This window comes from Serinus canaria, chromosome 8 (assembly GCF_022539315.1).
Source record: "Serinus canaria isolate serCan28SL12 chromosome 8, serCan2020, whole genome shotgun sequence".
NCBI classification, from domain to species: Eukaryota; Metazoa; Chordata; class Aves; order Passeriformes; family Fringillidae; genus Serinus; species Serinus canaria.
Window position 1 is genome coordinate 7466814 of NC_066322.1, and position 26379 is coordinate 7493192.

Genomic DNA, 26379 nt, shown 5'->3' on the forward strand with positions numbered 1-26379 from the left:
TTGACATTTCTGTCTCCTCACCGCCCTCTCTGCCTTTTGTTAGTTGCTTCTCCTGCCACATCTGACTGGTTTTCAGTGTTGATAGGGAGTCTTTGCCTTGGAGTTTTACATGACTTAGGCTTAAATGACCACCCCATTCCTTCGAGGTTTTAAATAGGTGAATAACAACCCAGCTTCATGCCCAGGGTACTGATTCTTGATGGGCTTTCCCACATGCTGTCAACCTGAAAATAAATAATACCTGCAAGAAAAAGGGACTAAAATCATGCTAAATCTGCTCTTTTTGCTGAGAGCCAAACAGACCAGTGGCTGGAATGCAAGAAGAAAGGATATTCCTATTCCATGCTCATTTGGCTGACAGCGTAATCACTCAGAGTAATAAATCTTCATTGGAAACTTAGATGAAAATGGAAAAGGAATGAGAGTGCTTTCAGAGAAGAAGATAGGAGGGGGCTTTTGTCTCTGCTGAAGCACAGCCTCAGAGGGAGAGGAAAAGGGCTGCAGAAGCCCCTGCTGCTGGGTGCAGAATGGCCCTTAGTGCCCAGGGCTGTGCCCCTTGGCTGGTCCCCCTCAGCCCCAGGCATCCCCCCAGTCCTGACCTGTGCCCTCTGCTCCCCAAAGCCCCAGGTCTGGGGAGCAGGGGTGTCTGTCTGCCAAATGCACCTGAGCAGCATGAAGGGGCAAAACTATGGGCCAGGAATAAATGGTAGAGAGCTAGAGCAGCTAGCTACCTGCTGTGCTTGCTCTGTAACCCTTCAGGAGCCAGCACTTTCCCTCAGCCTCATGAGCAAACAAGGACAAAAAAAAGCAAGCACAGAGCTGAAACATTTTATTTCCCCTGCTGGGCCTGCCAATTAACCCTGTCAGGAGCTGGAAACCCACAGTGGGTGCATCAGCAGACAAGGGGCTGCAGAGGGGGAGTGCTGCAGGAAGGCAGTGCAGGGATCCAGTCACCTCCCCATAGCCCTGGAAGAGCTGAGCTGTGGTGCAGGGACAGTGGGAGCCAGTGTGCAGGCACCTTCTGGCTTCAGGGCAAACAGAGATGCCGAGCACCAGCTCCTGGTGGGATTCTGTCTCCTCACTCTCTGGCTGCTGTTTGTCTGGCTCTGCAAATGCCACTGTTCTTGCTCATCCTCATCCTGCAGCTGTGTAATCTGTGCTGGCTTTGCAATATGTTTGGGGAGGTTGAAGGGGCTGGAAGGAAGAAGGAGGTAGCAAACACTTTCCCCTCTCCCAGAGCTCCCTGTCTGCGACTCGTACTGCTCCTGATCTGCTTTGGTGCTTGGGTCTTTGTGTTTGGGCAAGCTGATTGCCTCTTCCTTTGCTCCAGGGAGTGGAAAGCTTGAGCTGGACTTAGAGTAGTGCTAACTGTGTGAGCTGGATGAAGCACAGGCCACACAGGATGTATTTTGTTTGTTCCCTTTGTCAGCTGCACCTGGGATGTGTAAAGAGCTGGGTCAAGATGAGAGACAGTGAGCAGGGCAGGGCATCCCTCATGGTGAGGATGATGAAGAAGGGACTGTACATGGGGGCTGTTTGGCACCTGGGTGCAAGTTTGTTGAAGTTTCTTGGCTAATTTCTTCCTGCATCATCTGTTATGTTTCTATTGAAATCATCAAAGTGACACCAAAGATGAGATCTGTCCCACAGTCACCTCTGTAGCTTTTGGATCAATGCTGGCAACAAAGCAGAGAGGCAGGCTTGGTGCTTAATTAGCATTGCTTTTATTCCTTCCTGCAGAAAGCAATGTTTCTTGCCACTTGTTACTCTCTTTGGGAATAAAAAATCAGGTGTTAGCCCATCTGCTGTGGGATTGGCACAATGGTCCTGCACGTGGTTCCAGGTGACACCAGCCCTGTGAGCCCTCTGGTCTCCCTGGTCTCACACCTCATCCCACACACTTCCCAGCTCCCTAATCCTGTCCCTGCTAATTGCCTTCCAGTGCCTTTGGACAGTGGTGGCCCTGAGGGTGACACACAGTGCTCTGCCAGCCTTGGCAGAGAAAGGTGGATGGCTGTGAGGAGTAGCACACATGGAAATAGAGGGGCTGCTTTGGAGCTGAGTGATGCACAGTTAATATTCTGACTCTCAGGCCATGAAATCGATCTTCCAGGTGAATTTGTGGTCTCCTGGATTCATTTTGGGCACGACACACACCTCAAATGGAATGGGCTGCAGCTCTTGACGTCAGTAAATGCTTTCTGCCCTGCAAAAGAACACAGCTTGGATTTTCATCTTGTTTTTACACCTTCACTTCTCCTTGTAAGGCTCATTGTCACCAACAGGTCTGGTGTCATCCAACTGTGGCAGTGAGACCAACACTCTGTGCTGCAGAAATTCCCAGAGCACAACACTCAGCAGCTGCCAAAGCTTTCTGCTGGCACCTGCTCAAGGCAAGAGAGAGAGAAATATCACTTTGTGTGCCTCCTTTCATTGCTGCCCACCAGGAGCCAGCAGGGACAGCACTTTGCTCCTCTGCTTGAGAGACACACAGGTGAGATGAGTGAGGCAGACACCTTGAGCCTTTGCAGCCTTTTTTCCCATCCCACTTTTTCCCAGCCAGATTGTGGCTGCCCCATATCACTGTTCCCTGGAAGGCTGGCATAGAATGGCATTTTTTGCTGTGCTTTGCTTCTGCTGTTTCTCACCTGCCAAAGTCCTTCATTTAAATGTCACAAGTCTAATTATTTTGGGTATGAGGGCTGGAGATGGCTGCATTTGGGAAAAAAACCAAAGGGATTCTTTCAGCAAGGCAGGAAGGAAGATTAGATGTTTCTGGTGGTTATGGGGACAAATCTCCTCTCACCAACTTTCCTTATGCAGCTTTATTCCCTTCGAATTCATGGGTGTTTGCTGTCTCCCTGTCTTTCCATCTAAACTGAGATAACAAATATACTAAATCCCTTCTTTATGGGAGAAATTCTGCAAGCTGAGAATATCAGCTCTGGTGGCTCTCCTTTTCCAGCCAGCTCAGCTCTGAGCAGTGGAGCAGACAGCTGGAATGACAAGAGGAGGCATCCTTAATCCAGATACTACACAAAGTGCATGTGGGGGAAATGGTGAATGTAGTGCTGGTCACAGCCCTGCCATGAACAGTGCAAGCTGCCTGCAGGGCACAGAGACACAGGGAATGTGCAGGGAGCACATTCTGCTGACCCTTGCCTACCTGGAGCTAAACAGGGCCTTTCTCTGGAACTGCCAACCAGGGGTGGGTGTGTTTGCACCTGCCTGGAGCTGCTGGGGTGGGTGCTGTGCTGCCCTGGGGACCTGCCATGGGCACACTGTGTGTGTCAAGTTCCCTGCCAAACAAGGTCATCCTTTCCCTGGTTATCCCACAAGCAGCAGGAGCAGGATTGTACCTGTGAAGCTGTGAGGGCTTCCCTTCCTCCTGCAGCAGCAAATTGTCAGGGTGACCTGAGAAAGGCAGGCGCTGTGAGTGAGGTGTGCAGCTTCTCATCCATCTTCCCTCACACCTGCTGGCTCTCTTCTTCTCATTCCCTGCTGCTCATCCCACGTTCTCCCCTGGTCCACAGGCCAAACAATGTTTCTGTGCTCTGGCTCTGCCACATCCTCTCTTTTGAATGCTGTCCAGTTCTTAATTTCCTTGATTTTGGCAGGAAGGATCTCCCCAGATCACCAGGGTATGTGGGGAAGCAATCCCTGGGACTAGACCTTTCCCTCCATGAAAGGTCTAGTCCTGCCTGCTCTGGGCTCTCTATAGCACTGTGTACTCTGCCAAAGCTTCAGCTTAACTGAACAGCTAGGAAACTGAATTAAACTGGGAGGTGTATAACTTCATCACCATAAAATGGCTTTACGCTGCCTACATATAGGATGAAGGAATATTTTGTTATATTTATTTTAATTGTGTTAGGGAAAAGATCTTTCTCTCCTAGGAAAGTGGTGGAGACAGTATAGAAATGGGAAATAAATGTTCTTTTCCCGGGCAGAGAATGTAGCCACACCAGACAGCTGGTATGCAGCAGAAAATTCAGACAATGAAACTACCCAAACTTGTTTCCGTGTCCCACTAGGATGAAATGCACAAAAACATAATAAAAGGAATCATGATTTAGTAGTTAAGAGTGAATCAGATAAAAACCCTCTTTCTTCCTAGTGCTGTTTGCTGCACAAGGCAGAATACATCGAGGTTAATTATATTTCCAAGTCGGTGCTCTTTAGGGATGGGCCAGTTTATTAGGAGAGGCTGGAATTGCTAAAGACAGATTTTCTATGCATCAAAACAGTTCATATGAGGCTCGAGGCTTGGCTGGTCTGACCTCAGGCAACACTATGCACTTTGATAAAGCTTTTAGTGGCAATAAAGTTTTACTGAATAGTGCTAAAGATGAATCAAACTGGGAGACATAAGGCAGAGGAAATTCTGAAGTATTCACCCAGGTTTTGCAGCCAGGACATCAAGAACTTTCTGATCCAGAGGATGCATCAGGCTTTCTTTAATAGCCACAGACCTGTTTATGATTCCAAATTTAGTATCTAAATGTTTGTTAGTGACTCAAAGGTTAGGAATCTCTAAAAACATAAAAATGTAAGATGATACAATAGCTTAAAAGGAAATAAAAGACAACAATATTTTTTCACTAGGTCATTCCGTAAGAGAGGGCAAGAAATAAACATATAAGCAATAAAAGGAACAATGTTTTTTGACCAGTATTTTCTTGACCTCATAGGGAAGGCTTGCTTGGTAGAATGAACACCCAGGATTTGGAATGCCACTGGATGGCCAGGGCCTCCCACCTTGGACTGCACCTTTGTGGGGGCATTTTCCAGGTTCTGCATGGCCTGCAGTAGAGGAATGTGCATCACCCTCCTGTGACAAAATGTGCAACACTGCTTCAAGAAATGCTGAGTAATTTGCAAAGTGAGAAGCATCTTTTTTGAATTTACATTTGGAAATTACTGGGAGCTACTTTAATTAGGATAGTGTGGAGAGATGGGGACTCTGATGGACTTGTTTGTGTTGCCCTGGGAATGGTAATGTTAGGATACATTGGTTAATTAATGGCAAAACACAATGCCTGACATCCATTATTTTCCCCTCTTTTTTTCTGATGTGGTCTTGCTTGCTGCTTTATGATTGAATTGTTTTAGGGGGAAAAGATTTCCCTCCTCTCTGGGTGTCTCCCTGGCTCTGAGACACGTTTCTGTGCAAATCATCTTAGCTGCTTTCTAAACTTTGGGGAGTAGAAGGCTCTGGCAGTGGAAGGGGGACACTGGCACCATTCTGCAGGTCCTGTGAGCCCGAGGCATTTGGTTTGGGGTAAGAAACATAATGGCTTGATGGCTGTTGGGCTCAAGGAGATGGCATCCATAAAAAGATTCCAAATGGAGTTCAGCTGCACAATTGTAGCGCCTTGACAATGCTGCCAGCATTTAACTTAGAGTAGCCAATAAAATGCTGTTACACAGAGTTGGTGATTGATAGACTACCCCAAAAAGGGGCTGATAAGGAGTTCTCACCGTCTACATGGCGTTCTGTTGTTCCTGGGCTGATGCAATGTGCATTGAAGTGAGGAACAAAATTACTATGAGCTGAACATTGAAAGATCAAACCTTTGTGAAGATTAGATCCTAAGTCTACACTGACTAAACCTTGCTTTTTATTGTCTCTGAAAGTTGTATAATCTCAGGGAGGAAGATAGGAATGGCTCTGAATTCCTATTTTTGTCCATTTTATGATTGCTTGCTCTGAACTGAGGGAAAAAATGAAACATGTTTCCTTGACTACCACACTTGTGATGTCATCTGTGTTGTATTTTTTATTCCCTCTCTTTTAGGTTCCTTTCTGAACTCACCCCTTTATAGCCTACAGTAGTCCTATAGGTTTTCCTGCTGCTCATTTCACTATTACAGCATGGATCACTTCTCTGTATCTGGGTCAGCCATGGCTGTGCAGTATATTTGCCAAAGCATTGTGCAGTCTGCTCTTTATGTGTGAACTACAGTACTCCAAAAGGTTACTTTCTGCTGCTTTTATGAAGATGGAGGACAGTCTGGGAAGTTTTGTTTTTTAAAATAAGTTGATTCTGTCTCTTTTTCAGTTTTAGGCTTGATCTCTGTAGCCTGCCCTGTGCTGCAGTGTGATCACTTGGCTATGCTGGCATGGGCAGCGTTAGAAATTGTGTGATAGCTCTCCCTCCAAACTGGCCTCTCACTGCCTTATCTCCTGTCAGCTCTCAAGCCCTGATCCTTTGGAAAAGCCTTCCTTGCAACACATTTGGGTACAACTGGAATCAATCTTGAGGAAATGACAAAAACAACTTCTCTGTAAGGCTTGGTTTTTTTTTGGTCATTGTCATTTCCGTACTCTAGGACTGCTCATGTAACACAGGAGTGAAATTTCTAAGCAGGCCTTGCCAGAAGTAACTCAGAAGTCACCCAGAATTAGCTGTAGCTCCTTCCCATCTGGCTCACACAAAGGTTACTGCATTCACTTATAGCAAGGTCTTACCTGTGCTTAGGCTTTGCAGACTATCAGCTATGCAGGTGTTTTTGCCAGCTAAAGACTTTGCTGTAGAGATGTAATAATAGATGCAGGTCCATTTTGCTGATTTTGGGGCGTTATCTTTAGGCAACCTGAATGTGGGTTTGTTTCTTGTTTTTTTTCCTTCACCTTGATTTCTTTCCTAGGCTAAAAATGTATTCTATGGCTGTGCCACCTGGCTCCTGTGTGAAAAAGGCTGCTGACTTCCTGCTGTAGCCATTTCAGCCTCCCCTTGCTAAAGCTGAAGGCAGTTCCCATTTTGTCCTCAGGTCTTGCAAATAAATTGTATTGCTTTTGCATTTGTCAACATTAGGAGCTATTTGCTGCAGCTTGTCCAAATTATCCAGCAAAGCTAAGGACCCTGTAGGATTTCTTTGCTTACTTGCTCCCTCCCTCTCCATGTCCACTTCCCCAATTCTGTGTTGTCAGCAGGCTTAACCAGTTTGTAGTCAGCTTCTTGGAGCCATTTATATAAATTAGGCCTAGCAGGGGTTCTGAGGATCGTGTGGCCATGAACATTACTTTGCATTTGGTGACTTTAATTCTCTTTTGCCGTATGCTGACCCAGTTCTGGAGCAGATCTAAATTGTTGGGTGTTTCTTGGCTGTGTTTCTCACGTCCATTACACTGCCCCACTGGCAACCACAGGAACTCTGAAAACGACCTGGCTTGGAGTCATTTGCACAGCCTAAAGCTGGAGCAGGAAGGGGCACATCCACTGACCTAATTCACTGGGCCTCATCCTTTAGGTCTCTTAATTAACAGTGACTCTGCTCTGCTGTTCTGTAGCCTGATCACTATCTGTTCTTATTTGCTACGCTAACCCCTTGCAAAATTTCTGCTGAATTTGCAGCTTTCTGTGGATTATTTAGCCAGGCTGCCTAAATAAGCCACAATAAATTGTAGGATGTACACCTTGCTCTTTGATTTACTCCCCTCTCCTTCCCAGCCAAGGAATCTTTTAAAAGTTTTTTGTCATCACTTCTCAACCTTAAAAAATTAAAGTGCTTGGATGGAGATCAGAAGCCTGTACTTGTCTTCAAGATACTTGGTAGTGACTGTAGTAGCCAGAAATACTTTAGCCCGTGCTCTCTAGGATCCCATGTGCAAATCCATCTCTCCAGGACCAGCTCTCCCTGGTGGCAGCAGCCCATGGGCCCTCTGGAACCCTCTCTGGACTGGCAAGAATCCACAACCCCTCATTTCACCTCATCTGGTTTCTGAATGGGCTCGATAAGGCTACAGGGAGCTTGGCACAAATTGACCTCTGCCTCTTGTTTGCCTGCCCAAAAGGAGAAAGATGATCATTAAAACGATTTCTTTTAGGGCTCATTTAGCCCATTGTTTGTAACACGTGCTGTGGTGCTTCTGGCTGCTCCAGGCTGTATCCAGCAGAGCTCCCAGGAGAGAGAGAAAATCATGGATGTGCCCCCATGTCTGCTAAATTTGACTGAGTTGATCATGTCTCTGTTTTTTACAGCTTGTCCAGGACTTTTAATGTTTTAACTTAATAGGAATGGACTGGTCCTATTCTCTCAGCTTCAGGGCCTTTACTCACTATCACTTTGGAGCAGCTGCATTTATTTGCTTCTGGGTTCGAGGGAGAGAAAACCCCTCTTGGAGCTCTCCATGGGATTGAATATTTCCATGTAAATTGTGTCTTAGGGCATTTTTTGGCCCAGTAATTTTAAGGACAGTATGCTGAAATTAGGCTGGCGTGATGTTTTTAGAAAGGCTCTTAGAAACTACAGCATCCTTCCATCCTGCCTCCCTGTTCCAGCTGTTGAGCAGGCAGGAGAGTGAAGCAAGTGAGATCCCTGCTTTTTGACAGAGACAGCATTTTCTAGCCTATGGATACCACAGCATCCAGACACTGTTTGCCAGCCTGCCATGTCACCAGTACAGATTTGTAATCTCTGCACAGCTCAAGTAAAGCAGGAGAGCTGCAGAACACATTTTGGTGCAGTGTTGGAATAAACACGGTAGAATTGTGCTTTTGTCCATCCAGCATCTGAAAACAGGAACCCTACCCCTATCCTTCCATGCAAAATGGTTTGTGTAGGTTCATTGCCTTCTCCAAGGCACCCCTGGATTGGCAAGGCAAGGCCTCCTCCTATCCCCCAAGACTGGGTTTCCAGTGAGACAATCAGCATGTTTTATTCCTCCAGGGAAATGACAGCCAGGGCTGAATTTCTGTACTCTGGGAGCCTCTTGAAAAGGTGAGGCCCCTTCTGTTAGTGCCGTAATGGAAGTGAAGCCTAAAGAGAAGAAATGTGACCATTTCAGGGGCACAAAGTCATTGCATTTCTGCTGTTACATTCTGGGAACAAAAATAGCAGGGACAGGTCCCAGCTGCCGGCCACAGCATGTTTGAAAAGGTTATCAAGACATTATAGCATGTAAACAGCAGAGCTATTAGCTCTGGGCTGTGAAAAGTTTCTAACCTTCACCGCGAAAACCTTAAATTATTTTTGAAGTGTTAATGAAAGTCAGCTCGCCAAAGATGGATGTGGAGCATGGAATTGCATTAGACAAATGGCAGGAACACTTTAATAGTTATTGCTTTGAGAGCCCCCCTCTGAGAGAATCCAAGGGGGTTGGAGACCAGACACTTTCATGAGCCTTTTTTTCAGGGGGGTAAACAATGTGTGGTTTGTATCGAGCTCCTTACAGAAGCACACAGACATTGTGGGTTTGTTTAGCACATGTTTGGGAATTTTTCTTACCTCCTTCAAAATCCTGGAAGTGCCTAACAGCTCAAGGGTGTTTAGCATGGCTTTAAATATCCAGCTACCCTGGAGACTCAGCAAGGGAGTCTCAGTCTGACCCTGCAGGTGATGGTATGCAGATGCAGGCTGCCCTGTCATGGAACTGCCTCTGGAATGGGTAGGAAAAGCAACAGGCAGAGCCTGGATGCCCCTTGAACAGAAAAAAAACCCCCATCTAGTTCAGCAAGGGCAAAGTTCCTCCTGTGTGTTTATTTTATGTGTATATGCTACTGAACAGATTGTATATAGAGGTATAGATATATATAGATATATCTATACATATTTACATATGCACCCCAGTGCATAGTACTCATCTGTGTATATGCCTATGTGTTTTGTGCAATTGTATATAATTCAATCACTTAATTGCTAATTAACTCTAATAGGCACTTGGAGAGGAAAGCTGCACAGAGTGTGCCCTTCATCCAGAAGTGCCTGTGTGAGCTGCCCCCTCTCAACTGCACGTGCAGCCAGGGTGACACAGCAGCATCGCCCCCAGTCTGCCTCAAACAGCACAAAAGGCAGCCCAAACCACAGGTATTCCATGGGCAGTGCTCCAGCTGGGACAGATGAGCCTCTAGAGATCAAGGTGTCTTCACCTGTTACAAAGGTTCTCTTCTGTCTTTAGTCATATTGTGACTGTGTGCATATATGTCCCAATTTAGTTTCCATCAGGAAAGTTGGGTCTTGCTGAGGCCTTTTGATTCCATGAGGAATTTTTAAAAATGCTCACTTGGGCCACGGGGGTATTGTAAGTGCATAATTCTCTGCAGGATTGGAGCCAGGGGAGCCCTGTGTTGTGTTGGCACAACTGTGCTGTGCCCTGGAGTATCTGCTAATGTCTCATGCTAGAAGATCAAGAAAAGAGGTGAATGTGCAGACTGCATCTGTATTTAAACACTGGGTTAACTGTGAGCAAAGAGAGATTTCAGCTGAGTCTCCTGCACTGAGCAGCACCAGGCCTGGCTGAGGTTCTATCTCAGCATTTGGGCTCCCTCTCTGAGATCCATTTGATGTTTTTTGCTTCTCTTACACAATTTTGCAGGTCGAGCCAATTTTATATGAAACAGTTATCTTCCTTCCAGTCACTTTTTATTGTCAGGTCAGATATTTCCCCTCTCCTCCCCTTTTTGCAACAAGGGGGAGAAACAACCCTTTCACCAGCTCCATAACCATTTCATGCATAATAACATTTTAGGCTTTTATTACTCTGTTGAGACAAAGCAGGCTCTGATGAATTTCAATTCAGCACAGAATCGAGCATGCCACAGTATCCAGTCGTACAGAGAAGAAAACCTCTCTCCAATTCTGAAACAGGTTTGAAAGACCAGCAACTGTGATTGTGATACCAGAGTCAATAAGGCTTAAAGCTCTGTCTGGCTTCCCCACTAAGGAGGGTGGAACAAAATTTCCCTACCCCCTACAAATCAATTTTGAAGCCATTGCACGGTGATGACGTTCATCAGCGTTTTCATTGCATAAATGTGGACTCATTTCTGTGCTGAGTGTGTTCAGTTAAAGGGACCCCAGCAGCCCAGGCAGGCTTTGTAAATGAGTTAATTTCTGGCACTCTGTCTTCTCCTGATTCTTGCTTCAGCGTTTTTGAACCTTCACAGTTATGTGTTCCTCTTCATTATTTTGGTTTGTTTTAATTCTCTCCCCGGTTTCCCTGTGCTTGCAAGAAAAGCTTGAAGTGAAGGGAATGCACCAGTGAAGCTGGATTCTAGCACTGCCAGGTGTATTTGGGAGTATTTTAAATCTTTTTGAGTCTATTTTTAGGTCTGCATACAGCTGCATTATTAAGCTTTTCTCTCCAACTGTGAAGGCTACAATTGCATTTTTAAATGAATGCTGGGGAAATCTCAAGTAATCACACAGCTCCCAGAGCCTTGACTTCTACAGGGGATACCAGAGACCTGAAAAAACCTGCAATTCTATGTAAGCCTGGCTTCACAGAGACCCATAGAAACCTGCAGTTCTTTGTAAGCCTGGCTTGATAGCCTGGGAGGAAGAGGAGCTGGATGAGGTGGTAGATCTCTTTCAGATCTGCATGAGTGGCCAAATCTCTGACCCAAGCTGGTGAGGTCCCAGCTGCACAAGGTCTCACATGGACTCTGTCACCAGCAGCTCCCACATCTTAAGTTGGAGGGGGGCTGGCTGGGGACAGGACCTCTAGCCAGGACTGGGTGTTTCAGGACGCAGGAGATGAGGCCGAGGGATGGGAAAGGACAGTGATGACTTTAGGTACCTTACTCACGTTTTTCATTTACCATTTAAGCAAAAGAAAAAGAGTGACTCTGGTTCTCAAGGTAACTCCTCTAAATGTGTGCCTGTTGGTGACTGCAGAACAGACATTTTACTGATCCTCTGAATGGTGCAATTCTTTAGGGAAGAGGATATGGCAACCAGCTGGGAGAAGCCACCTTGGCCTTCAGGCTCTCTTTCTGCAGAGGAGTTTTTCCAGCCCATACCTGGACTTTTTCTCACCCTTCAGTGATGGATGGTTTTGCATCCTTGCTGATCCCTCCTGTACTCTCACTGTTCCACTGCATTTTCCTTCTCTGCACCACCTTGCCAGTGTAGCTCTGTGAAGTCAGATATGTGCAGAGCCTGCTTTGATCAGCCAGGCATTAAATGTACATCCAGGCTAAACAAAACCCTCCCTGTAATTATACTTGGAATCTGAAGTTAAGGTAACATCCTACCAAATAAAGTGGCATGGAAAACCTTTGTACAAGTGACTCAGGCAGCCGGCAGCAACAGCTTTGAGTTTGATTTGCCTGGAAAGATTCCTAAAGCTACTTGGAGTATCACACAAGGCTTCCAAGGAGAAAAATTTGGGGGGAATTCAGTGGAGGCTTCATATTTTTCTTTAGACAGCAGCTGAATAGAAACAGTTTTGCTTAAAACATTTCTTTACTTCAAGCTTTTTTCCTGTGAAATGCTACCATGGTCAGCATGGGATGAGTTCTCCTGCTCACCAGTAGTTATGTAAAGAGTTTTCTGCCCCTTGGACCTCTCCTGAGAGTTGACTAATGTATTTCAGGAAATGTCATAGCACACTTCTGAGGCAAGGGATGATGCTTATTACTGTACTTAAAATAGATGAACTGAGGCAAAAGACGGGTGAAGGTTTTTAGAGGCATTTAAAATACATATAAGCCTCTCCCAAGACTTTATAAAACACCTAGGGTCTGAACCTATCTTAATTCCAGCAGTGTCCTAGGAATTCTGATTGCTTTTTAACTGCTTATGGAGGTTTTAGATCTGCTTTTGCATCTAGCCCAAAGGAATCCATGGGACAACATTTTAGGTTAAAAAAACCCCACGTGGGTGACCCAGACATCTGGGTCACATATCTATTGCCTTCATGTACTGTTGGATGCTAGGAAGCTTTCCCCTATTTTGTGCCATGCAAAGAGGGGCAGTGGGATGATGATCCTCAGACCAGGAATGCCCTCTGTTGCAAGGAAAAGTTGCTTTTCATAAGGCAAGCCCTTGATTCAGCACCTCGTGCAGGCACCTTGTCAGTTCAAACTGAGCTTAGAGCATCTCAGCTGAGGAAAATCTGGCACCACCACATCTCCTTCCAGTGCATCATTTCATGGTTACTGGTTGGAGTGGGGAGAGAAAGAGATTTTAAGAAATTAAATTAAAGAATAATAAAATTACATAAAAGTTTCCTAAAGGGTTTAAATGTGTTCCTCTTGGCAATATAGCTTCATTTGCTGTATAATCCTTGCTTTACAGCTTTTGCAAGGGGTAAAATCTGTTCTGCAGGGTAAATTTTCCACCCCACTTGTATCCAAACCTCCTGACTCAATTGACATTCATGTCTTCAATTCAAGCCCAAATTACAGTGGCATAAGCCTCCATTTAGTGATGGTGAAGCTAAAAAGGCTTTGGGATTTGGTTTAGCTTAGCTGCAACATATGAAACCTTCTCCCAAATGATTAGTTCTGGAGCTACTCAAGAGAACATGGTTTCTTAAGGAGTGCTGTGTTTTTATTAATATCGGAAATGCCTTAAGTCCCACCCCATCTCTTTTTGTGTTTTCCTATGTGCAAAGTCACTTTGCTAAATATGAAACACAAGTGAATGTTTTCAGGCTTGGTAATTCTTGTGAAGATAAAAAAAAAAAAAAAGGAAAAAATGAGAATGAAGGAGCTATTCTGATTATGAAGCCAAAGCAACCCTAGCAAAGGATACTCCTGAACTTGTTTTTTGGCAGAGCCAAACACTACAACATTCAGAGAGGAGGGAAAATGGTTTGTGGGTTTGAACTGGTTTAGTGACCTCTCAGAATGGCTGGTTCTCCCTGCCAGCTGTTTGGCAGGAGTCAGACAGGTCTGAGCTGCCTTGGGTCAGCCTGAGGAATCGATGCTGCTCAAAGACAGAGCTGGTCTTTCAGCATGAAGTGTTGCCACAGATCTGTTTACCAGTGTACTTTGTTCTGAAACTCTGGAGAACCCAATGAAAGTGTGCTGCTGGAACACTCACAGGGCTGGGAAGGAGCCTGAGGACAAATGTGGGCTCAGCAGAGCCCCGCTGTGATTGTGTCACAGTGGCATCACTGCCAATATCATTTGGTCTCAGCCTTGACCCAGCAGCTTGTGATTTTGTGCAGTGCTAGTCCTATTAGCTTCATGCTTTCCTTTCCTATTTCTGCTACCACACTGCAGAATCCAAGACTTTGGAGGAACAGCCTGTGCTTGGCAGCATTCCACCATATTCCCTGACCCCCACCTCCTTCCTTAGGATCACCAGGAAATAGCAGCATGCATTAGAATCATTAAGGTATTAATATTTAACAGCATTAGAGCTGGAATCAAAAACACCACTGGGCTGCAGTGGGCAATAAATCATCATCAGCCTCTTTGTTTGTGTTTCCATACAGAGATGGGAGCATCACGAAAACAAATTCCAAAACTTTCATTAGTTTTTATTTCATATGCTAGGGATTTGCCTGCATGGATGCAGTGGGAGATCCCCAATGCAATCAGAAAGCCTGACTGAGTCCAGGAGGGGGTGTGCTTACAAGCCACCATGATCCAGAGGAAGCCTGGAGTGTTCCAGATATTAGAGCAGCACTTGGTGTGTCTGCGTCTGCTGCTCTCCGTGGATAGAAGGAACAGCAGAGCAGAAATTGCTCTGGAAAGTAATTATTAAACAGTTTCTGCTGATCCATCTGAACAGCACCGTTTACTCAAGGCAGTCACAGTGCTGGGACTAACTCAGGGACCTGCTCTGCCCGTGGTTAACTTTCCTGTCAAGCAGAGATTCCCTGGAAGCGTGGTGTCCTGCCCACCCTTCCCACGGTGGGCACTTGTCCCTGCCCAGAGCTGCCTGTTTGCACCCTGCCCATCCAGCATGGCTCTGTGGCTCAGTCCAGGATGTCTCACCCCATCTTCCCAGGAGAAGATGTGCTTCTCACACACAGGGAATTTGAAGTCTGGGAGGTAAAAACACTTTGTGCCTTCCCTGCTCTGTGACAATGGCAGCTATGACTTTGCTCTAATCAGAGCAGTTTTTTTCTGGCTGGCAGTGTGAAAGCACCAAGCTGTCTGTCTAGCCATCACTCCGAGCCTGGTTAAATTAATATTAGCTCTGAGAAACAGGTAATTATTTTCCTTGTTTATTTGGTTGCACCTATAATTATTGCTTTACCTGGTGGGAGCCATAAGCTGTTGTAATTATGCTTTGTTAAAATGCTGATTAATAACGGCTTGCTTCTGAAAGGTGTGCTGGGGGACCTACTTTTCCCTGGCCACACTTATTAATTGTAATGTAGATCTATGTACCTATCTATTAACTCTGAGCTAATACACATAGAAATGATGCTAAGATCATATTTCAGCACCTGACTTAGACTCACTAGCACTAGGAAGTCCAGACCTCAGGATATTTTTCCTGGTCAAACAAAGACTCTTCCTGCCTGTGAATCTCCTGCACATTTCCAAACACTTCTAGAAAACAGCAAGGTGAAAGCAATTGTGTAAATGTGCCCTCCATAAAGAGTAGTATTCAGAGCTCCTAAACAATAAGGTTTATGCTTATGAATTTCAGACTGCTCCAGAGGGGAAGGCAAATATTCTTTCCATTTTATACATTAGGAAAGTGAGTTTTGGAAAATGATCTACTGGATCATATGATGCATTGACTATATGTGTCTATTTATGAGTACAAGCTTTATTGTGGTTTAATTAGCCAAGCCTTACTGCTCAAGCTTCAGGCTGAGAAGCAGGATTTCAGCTAAAACCTGACTTCACCAGCCACCTGGTGACTTTTGCAGTGTTATTTTAAGATACCTGCTCCTACCTTTGCATTCTCTTTTGTCCATGAGCTCTGTTATCAAGCTGCAGCAGGATGTGAAAAATCTGGAACCATCTTGATCAAAATATCACTTTCTCCTTTGAGGCAGAACCAGAATGTGCCTTTAATCACTTGATAGCAACTGTTCTTTATACAACAGCAGAACAACAGTTAAAGTGCCACATAATTTGAATAATTGAATTTTGTCACCTGTATGCATATGTGCTGCAGAGAATATCCTGCCTTAGCGTCAGCTAAGCTAAATGGTACAGAGATTTAGGATATGTTTGGGTGGGGGGAGAGTTAAGGATAGGTATCCCTTGTGTTACTGAGGGATTTGGTGACTCTGAGATTCGGTATTTTAAAAGAAATAATAGAAATGTTTCTATGATATCACCCTCATTCCTAAGGAAACTGCCCTTGAGGTTTGAAGCCTGCAAGGCTGGTAAGCATCCTGACTGTTGTCAACCAGAAATGAATACAGATTCTTTCTTTCTCTTTTTTAACACCTGTTCCATTGTGAAAATAATGCAGGCAGACTTTGATCTGAGAATTCCTCGGTCCCAAAACAGTGAAGGAATTCATAGATAAGGTTCCCATTTGGGCCATTTCTAATAACATGCATTAATCAACTATACTGTTCAGAGAATTTTCTTGCATTGTCTGGTTTTCCTAAAGGTCTTCTTTCTCCTAATTTTTCTTGAGTGAATGGTAATAGCTCAACCCAACCAGTACAGTGTCCAGTCACAACTAAGCACCCTTTAATAATTATCCATTCTTTAGACTTCATATCAAAACCTGCAGCATATGAGGAGCCCTGTCTGTACAGAAAAAAGGAGCTGTTGATGCCAATGAGTGTGTTAAGGATGATTGAGTGGGTGAGACCAGCCAGAGCTTAATATAAGTGAGGCAAAGATTCAGTCTATAAGTCCATGAGATTGAGTCTATACATCTTCATTAGTGCTTTATGCCTTAAAACATGGTCATGGTTTCAAGAGTGAGCACTGTATTTGTGCATTAACTTTTTTTCACCTCTGAACACCTATTTTGTACCTACTTTGCCTTGAGCAGAACTGGTACTGGGATCATTTACTGGGCTCATGTGGACAGTGGTCCCAGCTTTTGTATGTTCCCTGTTCTTGACTTCAGTTAGATTTGGCCATGCACTTACCTCATTACTGAGCCTGTTCTGTTCATGGGTTGTCTCACTCAATGCAATCTTATAAACTGCAGTTGTATGGCAGGTTTGATACAGGAGCTAGAAATTAGGACTGGGGAGGGCAGAGGTTCCCTCCTGTCATAAATAATCCATTTTCCATCAGCTTGGTTTTGTTTTTATTCAAGTCCATTTGTTTTCAGGATTCCTCTTTTTTCTCAGACCTGAAGAAAGGATACCATGGGTGGAACCAAGTGCTTTGTAGTGAGTGTTTTACCCTCAGCCTCTTCTAAGCCCAGACTTACTTTTGTGACACCCAGAGCAGTGAAGCCCCAGGTACCTCTGTGGTAGAAATGCTGATGGTTTCAAAGTCAGCTCTGTACCCAAGAGGAAATGGAGCTGGAGGGCCCTGTGCGGGGGGAGGTGTGGGGCAGTGTGTGCACATACTGGGGGACAAAAAGCTTTGGTGTTCGATTTGGAAGACTCTCTTCTTCCAGGTGTGAGCTGTACTGAACAGCTCACCTCTGTGTAGAGGTTGCTTAAAGTAAATCAGTGATTTAGCACCATTATTATCAAATGTCTTCTTTGTCATAATCCTCTCATCTTGTCATGCTCATGGAAGATGATAGTTTGATTCCAGAGCTCTGGCACTTCTTTGTGTTGTTTTGATCAGAAACTAGGTTTGAGCTGACCTAGAACTTAGTGAGAAATGTGGCAAAGAAGAGGAAGTTTGTGTTGAACTTGAACCTTGCTCATTTCCCAGTGGACTTAACCTCTAAAAGAGAGCTGATGCATGATCTCAATGAGTAGAGGATGTGGCAGATCTACCTTCAAAGCCTAATTTGGAAACTTGAATTCTGTAGTCAAAACAAGAATCCTGCTGCCAGCACTGAGGTATTCCACCCACTGGAAGAAGGGGGTTTTCAGAAGTGGGAAGGATGATATAAGATACATGGTAAACTTTGGGATTGCCAGGAGGTTTTGGGGTCAAATCACTGGATAATGTGCAAGAAACTGTGATGTAAGAGTGTCTGTTTGTTGATAGTCTTGCCATTATTGTGTTTCCTTCATAAAGGGAAGGGTGGTGAGAAAGGGATCTTTTAATTTCCCCTTCTAAGAAGTTCATATCAGCCAGCACATCTAATTGCAGGAAGGCTGATGTCATTTGTGGGGCTGGCTTTACTTTTCCCATTAGTCTCTCAAAAACTGGCAAAAGCCCTTCCACCTGCTCACTCAGTTTGGGAAGGATGTGGTGCTACTCAAAATCCCTTCCAGCTATGGTGCAAATTATTCAGAAAAAATGATACTGCACATTTTAAGGGGCTAGCTTTTTCTGCTCCTTCTTGTCCCTCCTCCCCACCCCACTCCACCAAGTTTTTTTTTAGGTTCTGATTATACAACTGAATCATGTAAGTGAGTGTTCCCTGCAATGCCACTAATTGATGGGATGCTATACAATTGCATTGCAACAACAAAACACTTTCAGCCACTAAGAGATTAGTTGCATTGGCCTGGGATTAAGAAACCTTTGAAATCCTGAATCTAAATTACCATTCTTTTGACTGCTGTTTGTGACGCTAATTAGCTGTGTTAATTGGATGTTTTGATACTTGAAGAGCAGAGCAATCCAAATTCTTTCTTTTTGGTTTTTTGGGGTTTTTTTGTTTTTGTTTTTTTGGGTTTTTTTTGAAAGCCAAAATTATTAATGACTTTGGCAAGGGAGCCAGAGTTTATTTTAATGCTGTATACTTTCATACTCCCCTTTTTGTTTTAGGTTGGGATTTTTGTTGGTTTTTAATGTTGCTATTGTTTTTTTTAAGCACTCTGAGTGAGTAATCAGCGTAGGAGAGAATAGTAAATGTTTGAATGTGCTTTCCAACTGAGAGCTCTGATGCATCGCTGTCTCCAAATTATTGAACTGCTGGAGAGAAAATAGGTCCAAGCCAACATAATTTGTATTGTTGGAGAAGTGGGGCAATAAAGGGGGAAGAGTGTGAAACAGATGAAGAAAATTAATGTGAAGCCATTTAGATAGAGGAGCTTCCTTCATAATGGCATGGTAGGTGATCTAAAAGCAGCTCCCATTTACTTTCTCCTGGATTGTTGTGTACTCACTTGCTGGTCTTGTGTCAGGAGTCATTCTGGCTCCCCAGGCTCTGGACCCAGAAATTTTCAAAATAATCTCATGGGTGTTCAGGAAGGCTTAGGAATCCTTCACCTCATAGGACCAAAACTCAGTATTTGCCTTCAAACACCCTTCCTATCATCATGACTTTATGGTCTTGATTCAGCTCCCACAGAGAGAGCTTGGCAGAGAAATAAGAAAAGTCAGACCCAACCAATGACAGTGTAAATGAACTGGAGGAGCTGTGTTGTGCTTGTCTTTGAACCCAGGCCATGCTGGCTTGGTACTTTGAAAACACAGACATTTGTGGGCTGTGCCTTACAGTTCAGGTGTGGGGTGGTGGGGTCATATCCTGACCCTTGGGTGCCACCAGAGCTCCCACCAGAGCCACCCAGGTCAGGTCTGAATGCCTCTTATGGAGGCATTTAAGGCATTTGGCTCTTTTTCCTGCCCTCTCACAGCCATACTTCTTACACAGGCACAGAATTCACTCAGTTACATGGGGGTTTTTTTGTTGTTGTTGTTGGGTTTTCAGTTTCAAAACTGTTGTCTGAAGATTTGCATCCAGTTGGAGCACCATCTGGATGGGACAGGATGGAGAGACTCAGCTGCCTCTAAAAAAAAAAACAAACCCTGGAAAACATTCCAAACCTTAATGTGTAATTACAGTGTGAAACAACAAAACCCGGGCTGCACCAGCTTCTTGGCAGCTCTGTGCTTTGGCCCTAAGGAAATTCATCCTCCAGGGGAATTCAGGGAGTCAGCTCCTGGGTGAGCAAGAGGAGCGAGACATGGTAGGAAGCTGAAGGATTTGATCTCGAGGGCAGGGCTGTTTTTTTCGTGGCTTTCAGTCTCCATCTGTCAGAGGATTCATGTGCTGACACTGACAACTGCTTTGGAGGAACCAGCACCTCCTGGCTGGGTGGCAGCCTGCTGGTGGGAGGGCAGAGGACAGGGCTGCAAGCCTGTGAGAAGTCTCCAGGGGAGGCTGGAAGCCATGCAGGAGTGAAATGGAGCCAGGTTCAGGCGTCTGCAGCCAAAACACTTCCCAAGCAGGATAAACAATACAACATTTCAGCTTTTCACCATGAAGAATAATCTTCATTTTGTTTCCAAACAGTCTCCTAAAAACAAAACGAATGCAGGGAGGGCAACAAAACTGTTCTACAAATGTTGAGCTCACATTATTTATCTGCTTGATGAACTCTTGACATGTCTGTCCTTGCTAAGCCCTTTTGAACCCAAAGGAAGTCCTCCTAAAAACATCACTGTGCTTTAAGGGGGTGTAATTGTCAACTGCAGACCCTACAAAGACAGTCCAAGTTGCTTTTTCCCCAGCATCCTGCAGACCAGGTTGGGCCACACGTGCCAAGGCTGCGTAGGAACCCAACTCTGAATGATTTTACAGCTCAGCTTGGGTTCCCCAAATGGCAGCTTGAGGGTCTGCAGTGTTTCAGGGCCCTGCAGATATTGTGGCCCTTGCTTCTGGCCTTTGGTATTTTGGGTGAATGCATCACCTACAATTCACAAAGGAAGAAGTGACAGCACCTGAAGCCCTGTCCTCCTTTGCTTGTCTGGAGAAATGTCCTGTGCAGGAATTGAAAGTGATGCCCCACAGTGCACACATTTTCAATCAGGCCTTGCTTTGCAAATGGTGCCACGTCTGAAATCCATGGAATGTGCTCGGTGCAAACATTTGCAAGCCTGGCTTTCTCCTGAGGAGAATGTGCCTTTCTCCTAATTAAGGCTAGTCTACCCAGCTATTCCCACTGCTGGCTGCCAGCAATAATGCCCATTGTAGTGTGGGTGGAAAATATGCAGTTTTCAAATCTCATTTATTCCATATAGTATTAGATTCTCTCATGAACAGGCTGCTCATTCTCTGTGAAAAAAACAAGCCAAAATGCTCTGGGAACAGTGTGGTCTCTGCCCACACTTATGGATGAGATGAGGGGACATTTACCTCAGCATCCCTTCTCCTCTCCAGTCAAGCTCTACTGCTTCTGACTCTCACAGTCTGCACCTTTCTTCCTAATAGTTTTCCTACCCCTGGTCATCCCCCCACATCTGATTTGGTGGATTATTTGACTGTGGGGGTTATCTGAGGATTTATTTTCCCAGGCTGGTACTCTTAAATGGGTGTGAATTATCTGATATGGGGATTATACACATGAACATAAAGCAGAGGCTGACATGGGGCATCCCAGCCCACCCTGAAATGCTGCCTGCACACATGATGATTATTAGCAACTCATTTCACAGTAGCCCCTTCAAGCCATCTCCATTGATTTGAACTAATGATCTAAGAAAGAAAGAGTGTCACTGGCATCTCCTGGGGCCAGCCAAGCCCAGCAGTGGCTGAGGTTTGCATACAAACCCTCTGAACATCAGTTAGCACATCCATGTCTTCCACTGTTCCTGGGTGAGGCTGGGATCATTTGGTGAGAAAGAAGGATCAGAACACCCAGCTTTAAAATTTCAAGTGATTGATTGTTACCCTAAGTGCCTGGCTAAGTCTTACACCTCAGTGGTGTTTTGAAATGCTGCTTCATTTTTCCTCTAAGCCTTAATGTGCTAGAAGGAGTTGGCAGAGATTCCTGCGCAGACAGATCCAGAGGCTGGACTGCAACTGCAGTTGATTTGACTGATTTAAAAGGGGCATCAGGACTGCTAAAATGTGGGATTCTAATAAAAGAAGATCCTCCACTAAGAAGCCATTCTTTCTGGTGTTTTATACCACTGCACTGGTTGTGGATATCATTGGGATATTGCTGTTTTCTGGGAAAGCAGATGACAAAAGCTGTGTCATAACCTTAGCTCTGATTAGAGAAGAACACACACTTCAGGAACAGAAGCTGTAGGCTGGGAATAATCAATAATTGCTCTTTTGGCAAATAGATGACCCTGTGGACTCACAACAAAGATTTATGGAAGGCAATGTGTTTTTCTTATGAAAAAGAACAATAAGGGATTAAATGGCTGCTCCAGAACTGTCCTCAGTATATAACAGTGGCTGATTTACACTGAAATCCTGTCCTTTCCTTGTGGTCTATTCACACTGAGTATGATGAAAGGCAGGCTGGAAGTGCTGTGGGAAGGGTTTGTGTGCACCCTCTCACACAACAGGTCTGGTGATGCAGTGGCAGCTGCCAGGGGATCCCATTTTACAGTTTCTGCAGGCACATCAGCTGGTTAAAGAGGGAAAATTAACTCAGGGGCTGCAAAGAGAGGAGTGGGCATTAGGCATAAGGTAGCAGAGAGCCCTCATGGTGGGAGTCAGGACTTTTCTTCAGACCAAGAAGAGCACAGAAGGCTAAAAATAAGTAACTCTGCTCTGGAAAGACTAAGCAAGTCCCTCTGCTAAAACTGCTGTGGTCTGAGGAGAAAGGAAGTTCCCAGTTTTCATTTGGTATTGAATTCCAAAGTTGGCTGTCCCAGCAGATACAGCTGAGCAGGGGGAATCATCTGGGGCTACTCCCCAGCTGAAAATGTGTGACAGCCTATTTGCAGTGAGCACTGAAATGCTGTGACTTTTGAACCACGAAATGTGGATGACTTGAACACACACTAAAATATTGAAGGTGGCTGAACATGGCCAAAGCAGAAGCTTGTAAAATGTGAACAAATATTCATGGGCATTTGTTTGCATTACCCTCCTATCTCTGTGAGGAAGCCCTTTAAATTTCATTTTGAAATCCTCTGGCAGTGTGAATATCTGTGCTTTAATTTAGTTTGCTCTAGCTCCCAGGAAGCTCTATTTCCAATAGTGATTTGTACTCCAAACCCTAGCCTGACTGATCTTGTCTCACCTGACAAGTCACAGGTGCTTTAGCACCTGGCTTGGTGCCCCAGAAGGTACCTGTTTGTACAGGGGTGTGACTTGCCCTTCTACTAAATGAAGCACTACAAATAATAACAGCGATGGTTTTCACTCTGAAAGAGCTTTGTAGGCATCTCTGCTTCCAGCCTCACACTGGCTCAGTGCAGGATTTATTGGCCAGGATTTGTTTCTTTGGTCCACGTTGAAAGGCCCAGATTTTCCTGTGAGAATTGGAGCCCCACCTGTGCTAAGGACAGGGATGGAGTCTGGGATGCAGCACAACCAAAGTGGGGACAAAACAGGGTTGGATGCTTTGATTTACAAGGATAGGGAATAGAGCACAGACAAAAGAAATATTTGTCTGTGGGATTTGTGCCTTTTCACAAGAGGAGTCCCATACTGCAGGCTGCAGTGGGAGCTCCCTTCAGACCTGATGTGGCAGAGGACAGGACAAGCTCTCCTGTTCCATGACCCCCCACACTCCTGGTGAGTGAGACCACAGAGAGACTTGGCAAATAACCCATCTGTGAGCTGAAATGACCCTCACTGAGGCTCCTTCTACAGAAAAGTGGTGGATTATGTGTTATTTCTGCTTCCTTCTGCATTGCCACACACACACACAGGTAGAGCAAAATTTAATGTATTGTGGGGATGACTCTGGTTAGCTGAATGAGCTGTGAGCTGAGGTGGGGTGGCACCAAGCACCTGGGATTTTCTGCCTCTCCACCCTGTGCACAGCCCCCTTTGGAAGTCAGGCCCTGTGTGACGTGCCCAAGGTCACTTGGGAAGTGGGTGGCAATGGCAGGAACCAAACCTGACCTACCCAAGTGTCCCAGGTTACTGACCTGTCCCAGCACTGCTTTCTGTTCTGAGAGTGATCTCCTGACCAGAGATGGAAAAGAAATGTGCTCTCATCTATTTATTTATACCAGCATAATCCAAAACATATTTAGCATGTGTATAACTTGAAATAGTAATGCTATTCCACACAGGACTGTATTGATTTGCAGGGAAGGAATGGTACTGTCAGAATATGGAGCTTTTATCCCATGGACTTATTTTCTGCAAGATGTCAGGCTGTGTAATCCTGCAAAGCTATGAGCCTGGCTGCCATTGGAGAAGGCTGACAGTTTTTCAGTGGTTTTTTTAAGATCCACCATCCCCCATGAGCATTTGTTCTCTCTGTGTGTAGGTGGATTGATTGCTAGGTAGCTCAGTAAATAGGTTGGGAAAATAATACTTAATTGACTTGATATTACAGGTGACTTGAAGGAGTTGGGAAAACAATGTCAGTTAAACAGTGCAAACATCCATATCTATATGTATGTCTGAGGATAATGTTTTTAAGTGCTTTTGAAGGCAGAAACTCCTTTAATTTGAAATGCTATTCAGCTCAGTAATGTATTTAATTGTTTGTGTACGTGTGTGCAAGTGGCAAATGGAACCAAAGCTGTGGTTTGTTCAATAGCTGTTCCATAAATCTCATCTGAAACTGAACCCATCTCAGCAGATGTTGATGGCTGAATTTCTAAGACAGAAAGAGACCTCTGTCAGATGTTACCTGTGATTCTGGACCTCTTGTGTGCTCAGATTTCTGTATGGAACAGCTCACAAATGAACACAGCAAAGTGTGCTCTCTAATACCAGCAGTGCTTCAGATCACTTCAGCTGATTGAAGATTTCATGAGGCAGCTCCTGGGCATCTTTATGGTATTTTCTTACAACTGCCTGGGCTGCAGGAGAACTCTGCAATCCAAATAACGTGGCAGGCTGGCTGTCCACAAAACATCTATCATTTGCTCCTTGCTAAATATGTATTTGTGTTAATTTAGCATTCATGACATCCCATAACAGACCAGGATCCCACTGTGCTAAGTGCTGTATGAACGCCGAGCCAAATCCGTGCCCTGCAGAGCCCGCAGCCCCAGCCTCCATTAGCACCACTGAAGATGCCTCTGCTGCTGACAGCAAACTAAGTGTGCCCATTTCTTTTCAGCAGAGTTTGTGCAGCAGCCTTGGCTCCCAGGTTTTGTTAGCAAATCACTCGTAAATGCACGCTCACTTGTTGTTTATCAGCATTTGCTGAGTGCTCTGGACAAAAAATTACCAACATCCAGCTTGTTAGAGAGCTGCTCACAGTTGACTCTTTGTTGTGTAATGGAGCAAAATAGTCATATGAGGTATCTGTTCTCCCATCTGCACAGTGTTAGTTCCATTACAGACTTATTTTAGGCAGAATAATCAGGCTTTTTGCTCATCTTAATTGCCTGAGTTACAATACTGCTCAGGACTCCAGAGGAAACAGGAGCCCTATTGAGTGATGCCAGATACAAACAGTAAGAGAAAGACCATCCTTGCTGGGAAGGCTGTTCAATTTAGATGGACAAATGTATTATGGGAGAAGAAAAAGGCAGGTGCAAAGTGAGATAGGAAATAAATTGCACAGCTAAAACAGAACTATGTTTCATGCCTGCCAAGGCAGTGCCATTTCCTCCCAGCCACTGTCTGGAATTTGAAATCTCAGCTGCATCACTGAGGAATGCACTGTCCCTATATTTTACAATAATAACAAATAAAAAAATAAACTCCTAGTAAGCTAGTAGAAATAACCTGAAACTTTCATTTGAGAACGTAATGAGCATTCAGATTTGTTAGTATTTCAGTTAACTCTACCTGGTAACTAAATTAGTGAGGGAAGAACCAAAAAATAATACCTCCTTTGGTAGTTCTAGGACCAACTCATGGAGGGCCTGAACCCTTTTGTGATTTTAAAAGATTTCTTCACCTCTGGCCCTGCTGCTGCCTTTTCTTTCTGGAGGTTTTCAGAAGGAGGTAAAAGGTCTGACATGAGAACAAATGCATCTGTAAGAAGTCCCCCAGACAGTATCCATGTATAATTATTCATGTTTAGATTAAAAACATATTTTTGGGGGATGCCTACCTGATTAATCATTGTCTTTCATATCACCTGAGTTTCTGTCACCTCCAGGAGCACAACACATCCTTGACAAAAGCATCAGCTCTTTTGTGGAAATCAAAATAGCAAGTAGCATTTTCCCAGCAGACCACACAGTGATGAGTTGCATTTGCCCATTGCTTATTAAATGGTAAAGCTTCAAGCTGGCCCAAGTTATCCCACCTGCTCCTTGGTATAAATCAACACTGCAATAAGCTACTCTCACACTGATAAAAAAATGTCCCCGCTTCTGAGGCCTCTCTGAATGAAAGTATTGGCTCTGAAAATGGCTGGTTACAATCAGATTGAGTGAAAATTGGAGTATAATAAAATACTGAAATTACATCTTCCTTGCTTCCTTTTATGCATGTCAGGAGCAAGTCAACACACTGCATTTGCTGGGTGCTTTTCCTGCCTGTCAGTACAGTGATATGTTAGAGAGATGAGGACACAGAGATTTTTAGCTTCTGTGCAGTATAAAGCCACTGAAATAGCACAAGAAATGTTTCCCTGAGTGCCTGCACCAAGCAGGAGAAATAAATACCAGTTCAAATTGCTCCAAGGGCCATTGCCTTTGTATATCCCCAGGGTAAACCAAGCGTTTTCTTGGGTTCAGAGTGTCTGCAAAACATCTTCTTTCTCCTCTCTTTATTTTGTATTCTGGTAGAAACCAGAAGTAAGAATGATTATAAATATCTAAGAAAACCCCTCCTGTGCCCCTGGAGAAGTGGGACATT

General features: G+C 44.6%; 1 protein-coding gene across 1 annotated transcript in view; it reads left to right on the top strand.

The window, feature by feature from the left end:
* The window catches only part of AGBL4 (AGBL carboxypeptidase 4), an 856716-nt gene that overhangs the window by 805792 nt on the left and 24545 nt on the right, over nucleotides 1-26379 (top strand). The window lies entirely within an intron of this gene.